This window comes from Dendropsophus ebraccatus, chromosome 7, assembly GCF_027789765.1.
Source record: "Dendropsophus ebraccatus isolate aDenEbr1 chromosome 7, aDenEbr1.pat, whole genome shotgun sequence".
Lineage (NCBI taxonomy): Eukaryota > Metazoa > Chordata > Amphibia > Anura > Hylidae > Dendropsophus > Dendropsophus ebraccatus.
In genome coordinates, this window is record NC_091460.1 from 129309728 (window position 1) to 129323304 (window position 13577).

Below are 13577 nucleotides of genomic sequence, written 5' to 3' on the forward strand. Positions count from 1 at the left end.
CAGCACCCTCCGCGGCACACCTGATCGCCGCAACCCCCCCCCCCCCCATTAGTGCTTTCGGCTGAGGGCGGCGATCACATGTGCCGGGGGGCGGCGCTGCGGCAATCAGGTGTTCCGGGAGGGGCGGATATCACATGTGCCGGGGGGGCGGCGCTGCGGCGACAGGTGTGCCGGGTCGTCAGCGATCACAAGTTCCTGAGGGCGATGCTGCGCCGATCAGGTGTCCCAGGAGGGGCGGCGATCAGATGTGCCGGGGGGGGGGGCGGTGATCAGATGTCAGTGCGGGTTACTGCGCCCTCCTCCCTGTCAGCGCCCGGGGCGGCCGCCCGGCGCGCACGGTGGTAGAAACGGCCCTGCGGCAGGGGATGCAGTTATTGTCATAAAAACAACTTTTAATCCTGCAGCGCTGTGTCTAACGGGCGGGGCTTACATTTGTATATGCATTAGGCTGGCACAACCTCTCTGTCCTTCCTCCCCACCCTCCTCATCATTAGGAATGCTCCAGAAACATTTACTGCTGTTTGAGCTTTGCACAGGTGTATTAACGATCCAGCCCATGTTCATTATGCACACAGGTGGGGAATAGGAAGCAATCTGCCTGGAGTATTCCTAATGATGAGGAGGGTGGGGAGGAGGGACAGAGAGGTTGTGCCAGCCTAATGCATATACAAATGTAAGTCCCGCCTGTTAGACACAGCGCCGCCGGATTAAAAGTTGTTTTTATGACAATAACTGCATCCCCTGCCGAACGGACCCCAGGACAGATCTTGGATTAAAAGCAGCTGTCTGAAGGTACAAGTGGTTTGGGGGGGTCAGATTGTAGGTACAGAGTCGCTTTAAGCAGGGGTTAAAAATGCTGCGAAGTAACAATGCTTGCTAATTGCTAATGCGTGTTAATAGTTTATTCATATCAATTAGCACACAATGCAAAGTGAATGAACAGAAAAGAAATCTAAATCGCATCAATATTTATACTGAGTGCTTTGCAACCCATTAATTTCTATGGGGTAATTCACACATCTTCTATCTTCCGCAATGTAAAAAAAAAGAAGTTGTAATGCAGTTCACAAATGCGGTACGGACACTCCAATAGAAACCTATGGAGGCCTCCACATTTTGTGGAGACCACCTTAGCATTCTGCAAATTTCGCGTTACACAACTTTATGACATCACCATTTAAAGCGAATGGACCATCAGGTTCATTGCTTTGGTTTTTTTTATATTAGCAGATCAGTGCCGGGGCGGAAATGGACCACCGCCCAGTTTCTGCACACGGGGCCAGTCTATTCCCGAGCATGGGGCCACCCTGGAGCACTGGGGGCAGGCCTGCCCAGGGTGACGATCTCCCCTCTGTGATGAGACTTTATTAGAATCAATGAAGTTGCGTCAGTGAGGGTAGGCGTTTTCGTTACACTCGGGGTCGGCAGGCCTGTCCCCAGTGCCCCAGGAAGGGCCAGCGCTTGGGAATAGACCGTCACTATGCGCAGGAACCGGGCAGTGATTCAAAAAAGGACTGCACTACCGGCATCCCTGGGCCAGCACAGTTAACATTAAAACCCAAAGAGATGTACCTGATGGTCCATTGGCTTTAAGCTTCTCCTGGCTGGTTGGTACAGCTTGTGACATCTTTGTATGCCACCTCCCCCCCCCCCTTTTTTTGTGAATCCACAAAATACCTGCACAATACGGATGATATTTTAGGGATTGCAGATCACACATTTTATCCTAGGAATATAGACTTAGTGTCACTACCTTTTGCCTTGAAAACAACATCTGTTCTTCTAGTATCACAACATGCAAACAATGTTTGAAGGAACTTGGCAAAGAGGTTGTTTCAACATCTCTTCTGTGGATTGAGGGTTACTCAAATCCATCTGTCTCTTCATGTTCTCCCAAACAGACTTGATGATGTTGAGATCAAGGCTGTGGAGGGGCAGTATCATCACTTCTAGGACTCCTTGTTCTTCTTTACACTTACGCGGTTCTCAGTCTTTGGATTTGTCATCCTGTGGTAGGATAAACATTTGGAGCCATCGAGATGCCTCTCTAATGGGAGGTGCCCAGCTATGCAGTATTTTTACACACCTGCCTAAAAGCTTTACACAGTACAGTGGGGACGGACTGGGGGCAAAGCCTAAGGGGAGTCCCTCATGACAGGGATTTGACAGGATAGGAATTAGCGGGCTGGCAGTGGAAGGGTTAATAAGGATACTGGGGTTTATCATAGCAGGGGTGGAGAAATTGTTGGGGGTTACTCCTGGAGGGATAAACAGTGGGGGTGATTGGTCAAGAGGGGGGGTGGAGTAACACAGGGGGGATAGGTTATATAGGTCAGCTTCACAGGGGGTCAGCAGCCATTTTAGGTAAAGCAGTTGGTGAGATCTCCCACCCACCCTTCCCTTTGCTTGGATTGGGGGCTTTGGTCAGCGTGGTAGTTGGAGTGGTGTTGGTATGGTCCAGCATCTAGAGGGAGCCAGGTAGGTGTAACTGCTTGTCACGGCAGCTGAGTGGGGCGGTGGGGGTTCCCGGGGGTTGGAGTCGGTGGAGGAAAATTTGGTTGTGATGGGAGGGGACCGTGGAGTGGTTCAGAACTCCCTGGGTCTATGGAGAATGTTATGGCCGGGCGGCAGTAGTTAGCCACTGGCTTAGGTGGGGGTACAACCTCCATAAGAGGAAGTTCCAGTGGCCCTGCACTCCGGGTGTTAGTTTGGTGTCTCTGAGTTAGGTGTTCGTCGGCAAGAGGCAAATCCCCGTTGTGGGGGGAGTTTTGGCAAAAAGCCGCCTGTGGGTTTTTGGGCTCCGAGGACTACCCTGTCGAGTATTAGTACAGAGGTTCAGATACATTGGGGTTTATGTATATTTGTTATATATTGTTAATGCGTATGAGGATGTTATAATAAACGGCTGCTGTGGCCATTAAAATCCAACAGGTGTTTCGGGGATTACCATGGGTAAGGGTGGGGGTGGGGGGGGGGACTGGAAAAGGGGTTAATGGAGAGCCTTGTCAATACCCTGGTCATGTACTATATACTGTCGAAGAGTCATACCCAAATGACACCACAAATGCCAGACTGGGCTCCAGTTATCTTCACCATATCAGTGCAAACATCTAAAGTGCCACTACAGAATTGTCAAAAAGGAGAAGGTTACTGACCTGACGGCCCATGTTACCCAATGCTTCTGTGGGTGACAATATGGAAAGGCCTCCTGTCCCAGATAGTGAAAGGGTGGTAAAGTAGGTGCCAGGTAATTTTTACATTGATGAGAATTTAGATAAACTTTACATACTTTTTAAAATGTTCTTATCTAGTCATGTGGGCAGTCCGGGGCTCCTAAGTAGTCACGGCTGATGGTAAATCTTGCCGACAATCATGCCTCCCTTGGAGCAGCGGTTTATAGGAGCCAACAACGTCAGAAAGGGGCCATCCGTGATGGCCGGCTCCTATATGCCACCGCCCCCAGGGAAGCATGAATGCCGTCAAGATTAACCGCCACCCGTGACTACTTAGGAGCCTCCTCCCACGTCAGATTTATCATGATACAAATCTACACCTGCCTCCGAGTAAGTCATCAAAGACTTTGGGGGTCCAGAAGAGAGTTTTCAAAGCTTGAGGTATAAATGGCCTTTAATTATTGAAAGCTAAGATTGTTTATTCATGCAGGCATACAAACATATACATCAAATATGTATAGGAGTACAACATATCATTCATCCAGGCTGCTGCAGAAGGGACTGCCAATAGAAGATAGTGGCGGTCTGCTGCCGACGCACCTATTACACAGATCAATGGGCCGCAAACCATCGCTATCGTGATTGGGATTTTAGAACAGGCTGAAAGACATTGATCAACCGACATTGTGCATGTTGGCTGATCGTTGCTTTTCAACATGAGCTACCACCATGAGCTATTGATCCAATATACCCATCATATAGGTGAGAAGCAAACTTTACTGTAAAATGGGGTGTGAATTAGGTTCAAAGCGACTCTGTACCAGCACCTTGTCATCCCTGCGTTGTAGAGCTTCTCACGCCGTTTCCCAACTTTTACCCTTTATGTACACTAGTATATTTGGAATTATCTAGAGATTAACCCTTAACTGTGTGTCCATTTAGTTGTAGATAAATCATTTACAATTATAGCACATATTAATAGACATTTCTGTAGTGCTGATGCTGCCTAGGTGGCAATATTCCTATATTTTACATATAAGCATATATGTGATCAACTTTATTTTTTTTACTTCCGCCCCTCGCAGAATAACTTGTGTGCAGGAGTATTGATTGTGGACGGAGAAAAACAATGAAATAAGGCGCAATTCTGTTTAATAATGCCTTTTAATGGTTGACTTTATCATTCTTGAAATCCTATTTATGAGATTGCTTTGTACTACCATATTTGTTGGACCATAACTACAGAATATACAAGAAAGGGTTTTAGAATGAACCCGTGGACTAGATTTTTTTTCCGACTGATACTAGGTACTGTCAGTACACTAGATACTGAAAGTGGAGGCCACACAATAATCCATTTTTGCTGGTGGTATTTGCTGGTGATACTGTATTTGTATTATGTAAAACTTGATTTGGGGGGTATGATAGAAAGATAGGAGGGTTGATGCAGCATATTACAGTCACACATCTCTTCTGCTTTTACATAGTGCACAACCTAACCAACTCAACTCAGCTCTCTCCTCACTAAAAGTACCGTATGTACCGCAGAGGTATTCTGAAGTTATCAGGCTACACATTGAAAGATGCAAATGCACAAACCCTGGAGGATGTGTCGGCGATGAAAGATTATTGGTGCAATTTGGGACATTTGGCAACTCAGCGAAATGCAAAAGAAGAGCCTGTGGAGCCTCATTGAAGAGTTTCAAAACACAGGACTAGCCAGATATCCCTCCGGGAAGGACCCAGCCCCACCAAAACCACCATATTAAGTGGCCCTATAAGTCAATGTAATGACAAGGGAAAAACCAAGGCTAGGTAACCATCCACATACAGCTGTTTCAGGGTGTTGCCCCTCATCAGTGTGGAGCAGGATTCTGGCTCAGAAAAATAAGGTCTGGTGGTTTGTTAACCCTGCTTACATGTCTTGGCCTACATACTGACAAAGCAGACCAACATGTGGGCCACCTTTAGGTTCCCATTTCTACATCAGTAAGTATTCTCTGTCATTTCAGTGGCCATATTCCAATTAAAATAAAGTGATGTTCATCCGGACGATATTGCAGTATTAGCCGGGTGACACGTGTAAGATGACAGCTATTGTTTGACACGGCCCTGACAAATAACGGCCATTGTCTTACTCCGTGTAAACATGGTGTTAAAAGATAAGTAATTATAAGTGAAGCCAATTGAATGCATTGAAGTCAATGGAATGACGGGCGCCCAATGCACACAGTGAATGAAATAACAGATGTTAGCACGGACGTATAATAATAATCATGACAACTATTTCCAAGCGTCTTTTTCAAACACTGGACGTTTTTTTTTAGTTGCTCACTCACAATTCTTTTTTTTTACTGTCATTTCACAGTCTTTAATATTAACCCCTTCATGACCGAGGTAATTGGTGCCAGGATGTCCTGGTCAAATTAATGCAATGTTCCTCCTCGCCTTCTAAGAGCCATAGCACTTTTATTTTTCCACCTACAGGGCTGGTTGGGGGTGTCATTTTTTGCGCCATGAGCTCTAGTTTTTTTTATATCATATTGAGGGAACAGAAAAATTATGATAGCTTTTTATTAATTTTTTTCTGATCTATCATTTAAAAAAATCATCAATCCTGGTGTTTTTTTTCCCGTTTACGCCGTTCACCGTGCGGGAACAATAATGTTATATTTTAATAGATTGGACAATCTCACACACTACGATATATATAATATGTTTATTTATCTATTTATTTAATATTTGTATTTTTATATTATATTAAACCTTTATTGGGAAGGGGGTTTATAAGGGTTTTTAAAAATACTTTTAAGAACTTTTTTATTACACACTTTTTTAAACACTTTTTTTTTTACTTTAAAACATGAAATCATTAGATTGCATATACTGATCTATGCTATGCCATAGCATAGCATAGATCAGTGTTATCGGCGATCTATGCATAGAGGCTGCCTGAGAGCAGACTTTATACATAGAACGCCAATCCGACAGGACGGAGGTAAGTGACTTACCCCCACCCATAAGTACTAATGATCGGGACTCGATCACTCAGTAACAGGAGCTTGTCCTGTCATAAGTAGCATAAATTATATTTTATGCTCATCCTTAGAGTGTTGTATAACCATTAAACATTGCAACATCTGGCAGAAGTGAAACAGAATTTTCTCTAGACATGTATAAATAATTTACAGTACCATCACCATAAATCAACAACTTATAGTGATTTACTGTATAGTCGCTAATAAATATTTAATAGCTATAACCTAGGGGGTCCGTGCTAAAATAGGGAACAATAGGTGTTTTTTTTTATTATTGTAGGAACTGTAATGTGAATTCTTTGATATAATAGTTTAAAAGCCACTTCATCATTAGAAAACCCTTGTGAAATATATATATATATATATATATATATATATAACAGCTCATTGTCACTATGCTGTTAATGAAAGATTATTAAGGGCACTGTGGTGTCCAAAAATTTGTATAGATCAATAGTACAAGTTGATATAAGAAACCTTGTAATATATCTTATCAGAAAAAAATGCGGCTGTGTCACTGCAGTAGTGGGAAGATTTGAATAGGTTTGGAGCTCCCGGCGTCATGATGATACATGACTCTGGGAGTTCTTAATGGCGGCCCACAGCATTCCCGCTCTGTAGCATCCCTGATCTATGTTGTGTATGCATGCACTCTAAGGCTTTGTCCACCAGCTCTGGGAGAAATAAATATTACAGATTTACAGAAGCATTCCGTTTTTCTTATTTTTTTTCATTGTTCCCCAAGCTGAAGGCTGACACATATACTAACCCATGACGATCGGTGTCCCACAGAGCAGCCTTGTTCCCGTCCTACAACGCCGCTTGCATCCCACTGGCTGTGACGTCACTGCTCTTCTGACCCCTTTTCTTTCTACAGGTCTATTGAAGGCCGGAAGTCAGGGTCTCCAATACATCTCTGTGCGAGCCCTTTCATAGAAATGCCTTGGAAAATCTGACTTACGGCCTCCAGAGCTGAAGAGGCCATGTGGGCACCAGCAGGATCTGAGTGGCACCATAGGACTGGAACGAAGCTGCGCCACCAGACACCTATCATCATTGGTAAGTATATGTGGCAGCTGGAGGAACAATCAAAAAAAATTAAATTGCAGAGCAGAAATCTGCTGAAAATGCCATAAATGACATACATGATGGGCAGATATAGTACTAACTCCAGGATTAATGGACTCTGGTTCCGCTGCATTTATCATTTTTTCGCGACGAAAAATGATACTGAAACCTACGCCAGCTCAGAGCTTAGAGTTTCAAAATTTTCGCATGGAGAGACTTCGTGAAATGGGAATTTATGTAGAGGCACTGGGCCTCTACATAAATCTCCTGAGCTCTGGGGCTGGGTTCACACTATGTATATTTGAGGCTGTATTTGGTCCTCATGTCAGGTCCTCATAGCAACCAAAACCAGGAGTGGATTGAAAACACAGAAAGGATCTGTTCACACAATGTTGAAATTGAGTGGATGGCCGCCATATAACAGTAAATAACGGCCATTATTTCAATACCACAGCCGTTGTTTTAAAATAACAGCAAATATTTGCCATTAAATGTCGGCCATCCACTCAATTACAACATTATGTGAACAGAGCCTTTCTTTATTTTCAATCCACTCCTGGTTTTGGTTGCTATACAGCCTCACAAATACAGCCTCAAATATACATAGTGTGAACCCAGCCTGGAGCTGCGAGGACATTTTTACGCCCGGCGTAGAAAACGCCGGACTTAATAAATGTCCCCCCATGTGTCCAGACACCTCCGTTCCTAACGGGAGGCCAGTAGCTGGCGTAGTCATGCTACGTTTCGGAGGCCCAACCCTCCTTTGTCAAGCGTGACAAAGGAGGGTTGACAAAAGAGGGTTGGGAATCCAAAACGTAGCGTGACTACGGCAGCTACAGGCGTCCCGTCCAGAACGGAGGTCTCTGGACACATGGGGGGGATTTATCAAACATGGTGTCAAGTGAAACTGGCTCAGTTGCCCCTAGAAACCAATCAGATTCCACCTTTCATTTTCCAAAGAGTCTGTGAGGAATGAAAGGTGGAATCTGGGGCAACTGGGCCAGTTTCACTTTACACCATCTTTGATAAATCTCGCCATGGACTTTATCAGCTCTCCTGCTGAGTGTGAAGACAGAGCCCCTTTAGTGTGTCCTCACTCGTGGGTGATGTATATTTTTTTGTTATCACAAAGGTTGGACATTTTTGTATTGCTTTTTGATATTCACTAAAAAAAGTTGAGAGGAGATTTGAAAACGGATTACCGTGTCTGTGCATTTATTTAAGTTGTAGTTTTGCAGCAGCTGGAGAGCCAAGGGTTCCCTACCCCTCCTGTAAAAGTATTCCTAGGCCCCTAAATCACCCAACAGAGGCCGAGTGTGTAAATATTTAGACTCCATATAGGCATTTTCTGTCATGGTTTATGTTTATTTGCTGGATAGAATCCCGAAGAATAGGTTCTAGTAATAAAAAAAAATCTATTCCATGTGTTATATGCTTTTTGTAGCGTTAATAAAAAAATAATAGTTTTTATCTTTTACTACTTCTGCGCAATATAGTCACTTGGGGCTATTAATTTGTACCATGCTGGGGAACATAAGACATTGTGGTCATTCATAGTTTTCTGCAAGGCAGAGTAAACAAAAAAAACAGCAACTTCATGGATTGGGTCATTATAAGCGGAACAGTATTTTTACGCTATTTTTTGCTTACACCAAAACTTTTTTTTTCTATATATTTAAGTTCCACATACTGTAGGAACTTGAAGATGCAATCATTGTATACAGTAGTGTGCCAATGTTTTAGGAAGGTGTGGAAAAGATGCTGCAAAGTAAAGGCTCTATTATACGAAGAGATTATTGACCGTATCTGGCTGATTATTGGCCATCACGACCGATAGTCGCTTAGTGTAATAAAAGGCAACATTGAAAGACAAATGACCATGATAGCAGCGATCTGCTGCCTTCGCTCTGTGTAATAGGAAACCGCCACTATCTTCTATGGGCAATCTGGACAATCTAACGATCGCCTGGACAGCCCCCCCCCCCCACCACTGCCGATCTTACCTGCTCGCTGTTGGCGGGTGTAATAGCGCCGGCAGCAAGCAGGGAACGAGGAGCAAGCAAACGCTGATCTGACAGGTCAGCGCTCGCTTGTTGTGAAGATCAGGCAAGGGGCTTAAGATGCTTCTCTGATCTCATGATTAAGTCGGTCTAAGATTACATGCAGAGACAGAAGAGCAGCCTGCTGTACATCCATAGAAGATCTGTGTTGTGTTCTCCTTGGAACAACCTCCCTGCCAAGTGGACCTTATTAGAGATGAGCGAGTAGTGAAATATTCGACTTTCGAGAATTCGAATCGAATAGGCACCGATATTCGACTATTCGAACGAATATTCGATCCCATTATAGTCTATGGGAAAAAAATTCGAGGCACTTGAAAATCCAAATTCGACCACTTGGAGGTCACCAAGTCCCCCATGAAACCTCCCTAAATGATGCCAACACCTCCAGAGTGACACTGTGACATCAGGGGGAGCATGCCTGGGTGCACCCAACACCCCAAAATCACAGTATAATGCCACTCTCCGCAGTTGCGAAGGAAAAATATTTGCGAACACTTTACGAATGTTTACGGCAATGTTCACACATTTCCTTCGTATTTCGTGCGCAGCATTACATACATGATTCCAATGTGCGTCCGTAGAGCGCCACGCTATCCGCGCGTATCACGCACTACGCTGTACGAATGCTAGGCCGCAGCAGAGCAGAGATTAGACAACTGGAACTATAGGTATCACATGCCTTTTACTGGGCAACTGGAACAATAGGTATCACGTGCCTTTTACTGGGCAACTGGCACAATAGGTATCACTTGCCTTTTACTGGCCAGCTGGCACAATATGTATAACGTTTACCTGCCCTTAGTGGGCTAAACCAGGGACACTATAAGTCACTTGTACACACAGGGTACTGGAATGAATACACCTGCTGCTGTTATCTATGTCTTAGCACTGAGAAGTGCTTTGGATTCAAAGATGACTTTTTTTGCTGGATATTAGCCCTGAAAAGGACTTTTGGGTTCTGTAGTAATCCTGCCTAACCAAAACGCTACTAAAACCTATCTCTCCCTGCTCGAAGATCTCTCCTTGGCTAGGTTGAAAGCGCATCAGCGGTCGAGAGGCGGAAGTCAATTATTAAATATTCGAGGTCATGTGGTTCAGCTATACAATGAGGGTAGATGGCATTTTCGCGCTGCGTACGTACTCCCAGGGTCCCTCACGGCCTCCCTGCATGGTGATTGGATTAAAAAAAAGTGCTAAGTGCGATGGGAGGGCTTTAGAATGTTTCCCGCGTATTCGTCACACTACTCAATTGAATTCAAATCTTTCGAATACCGCAATATTCGATCGAATCGTATTCGCTCATCTCTAGACCTTATGTGTGATAATGCTGTTTGATCATTTGTACAGTTCTGTATATCAGCATTGTAAATGCAATCTATCAGTATACATACAGTACAGTACATCACTATATAATTAGGTGGATTGTCCCACAATCAAGGAATTTTGGCGGTATACCAATCAAGGAATTTGGCGGTATACTATTATAGCGGACTCACATTTTATGGAAGTGAATGACTAATTGAAGTCAATTGTAAAAAAGAACGTTCCTGCAGCTGATACAGAGGTATCGGCTGCAGGAACGTCCTGAATGCAGCCGGTGGCCGGCAGTTTAACAGCTGTTGAACCAAGTGTGAACATAGCCAATAGGGGAAGAGTAGGAGATTGCGGGGTGTGTGTGTTTGTGTGTCTGGCCTCTGTACCGGGCCCTGCTGGCTCTATTATGAATAGAGACGTGGGTACGGCGCATGACCCGCAGCTCTATTCATTCCTATGGAGCTACGGAAAGAGCTGAGTATGCCAGAAGAGGGCTGTATTCATTTTTTTTCCGTTGGCTCCATAGGAATAAATAGGGCCACTGATCACACGCCGTACCCGTGCCTCTTTTCATAACACAGAAGCTGGGGCCCAATAAGGAAATTAGCGGGTGGGAGTACAGAGATCGGATCCCTCCTACTTTTCCCCTATCCTGTGGATAACGGAGAAGTGAAATTTTCCTGGAATACCCCTTTAATTCTCCATGTCTGAATTATATATGTAATTTTTGCTGCAATTATTACAGTGATTATGAAAGCTGTATCAAGGCCACAGCACACTCTGTAATAGATAACACCACATATAAATGCAGGCCGATGCATAGTGCTTCATGGGAAAAATAACTTATTGTTCCAAATGTAATAGATTTAGACTCTCAACTGTACTTTTTGACAGAATGGAATCGTGTTTTTATAGACTTGATACTTAGTTTTGTCCCTCTACATAAAACTCTGTATAAGGAAGGAGTTAAAAATCTTGCACATGCCTGACATTGTCCTGTTCTCTTGGATACTAGAAACACCCAGAGGCCAAAGTAGATAAAACTTAAAGCGGGGCAGCAATTTATATGCTAATGTACATTCCAGTGTATTAACCTGGAGAAAACATAACTTTCCAAGTGAATTATTTGTCGTAATACTCAATGTAAAGTATTCAAGGTCGTTTCCTAAATGGAGAGAAAAAGAGACAATAGGGCCAGGTTCACATATGCTGAATACAATAATTTCTATGTCCATATTATGGTAGCAAGTCACCCAACCCAACCACGTGCCTTATGACTAGAAATGAACGAAAGTTTGGTTCGGCAGGTTTGACGAACTTAGAGGCAAAGTTCTTCGATGTCCAAACCAAGTCTTTATGTGATACTGTCATTATGACTTTTACAATCTAAATCAACAGTAGATGTGATATAAAGCAAGTTTGTAATTTACATTCATTTTATTATTATATATTTTTTTTAGTTATCATGGAAAACGTGGCACTTCCTGTGTTTAGACTCTTTTTTTCCAAAGGGTCCAAAAAACAGGAAGTCCTGTGTATCCCAGGCCATCTGAGCGCTCACAAAGAAGGCAGTTATGTGATTGATGGACACATTGAGCCGTGACTCTCTGTACTGGCCAGTGTTAAGTCTCTTTTGTTCTTTTGTTCCAGCACAAGACTAAAAAGTTGCCTTCAGCAGACTGGACCTGCATACAAGTAAGTATAGTTTTGTTATAAATCATAATAAAAAAAAAAAAAATAATGAATGTAAATTGCAAACTTGCTTTATATAACATCAATTGTTGATTCAGATTTTGAAAGTTATACTGACAGTGACACTTTAAACGAATCGCAATAAAATATCAAAATAATTGAAGAGGTTTAGCTGTTCAGAAAGTTCATCCATCTCTACTTACCTGTCTACAGTTCCCTGGTGTCCTTCTTCACTGGTCTCTGAGGGTGCGGGGGACTGGTGTGGCCAGTGGCTGTCTAGGGAGTACGGGGGGCTTGTGTGGGCCGGCAGCTGTTTTGGGGGGGGGGTTGGAGCAGGTCGGCGGGTGTCCAGGGAGTGTGGGGTGGGGGGCTGTTGAGGTTGGCTGGTGTCCAGGAGGTGCGGGTTAGGGGACTGGTGCAGCTGGCAAGAGTGGAGTGGTGCTGGTGTGAGCTGTATCATGGAGGCAGATCATGCTTTGCCAGGGTGGGCCTCGGGCCCCCCTACAGCCCGGAATCTGTTGAAACTGCGTGGTCTGCCTCCATCGTAGCTACACTAGTGGTAGACACGGCTGTGTTAGTACAGTAGTGCAGAGATTTAAAAAGTTTTGGGACTCACAGCATCATAATGAAGGATGATGCCAGGAAATCCAGATTCCCTTCCATAGCACATTGTCCATATATTCGGATGGTGGATGATAGGTAAAAATTAGGCCTTTTGAATCAATATTTTTAGGCCAAGACCTAAAAGTAGGGATCCAAAACACTCAAGAGCTGTAAAACTTTTCATTGTAGTGTTGGTTCCACTTTAGTTTTTGTAGTTTTTGGCTTACCAATACAGATGCAAAATATTGACAAAAATGTTGCTGTGTAAAAGAGGCCTCTGCAAAGGAGTTTTTATTTAATGGCTCCCCCCCCCCCCCCCCGCCCTGCATAATTTGGCGCTTTTTTGTGTGGCCAGTTGTCGTCTTAAGTTGACATTCAAAATAAAATATTCCATTCATGAACAGATTTTGGGGGGAAACCCCTTGGCATTATGAATGCATTAACATGACTGTACACACAGCTGATAGACCACCCAGCTGGGCCTTCAGGACTTAAGTTACACCCCTGTCGTCTGGTACACCAGCTCAGCCACACTAAAGTGAATGTGACTGAACTCTTCTGTGTCTATGCTCTCTTCCCTGCTGGATTCTCTCCCATGTAAACTTTTCTGGTTTAACAATTTAGGC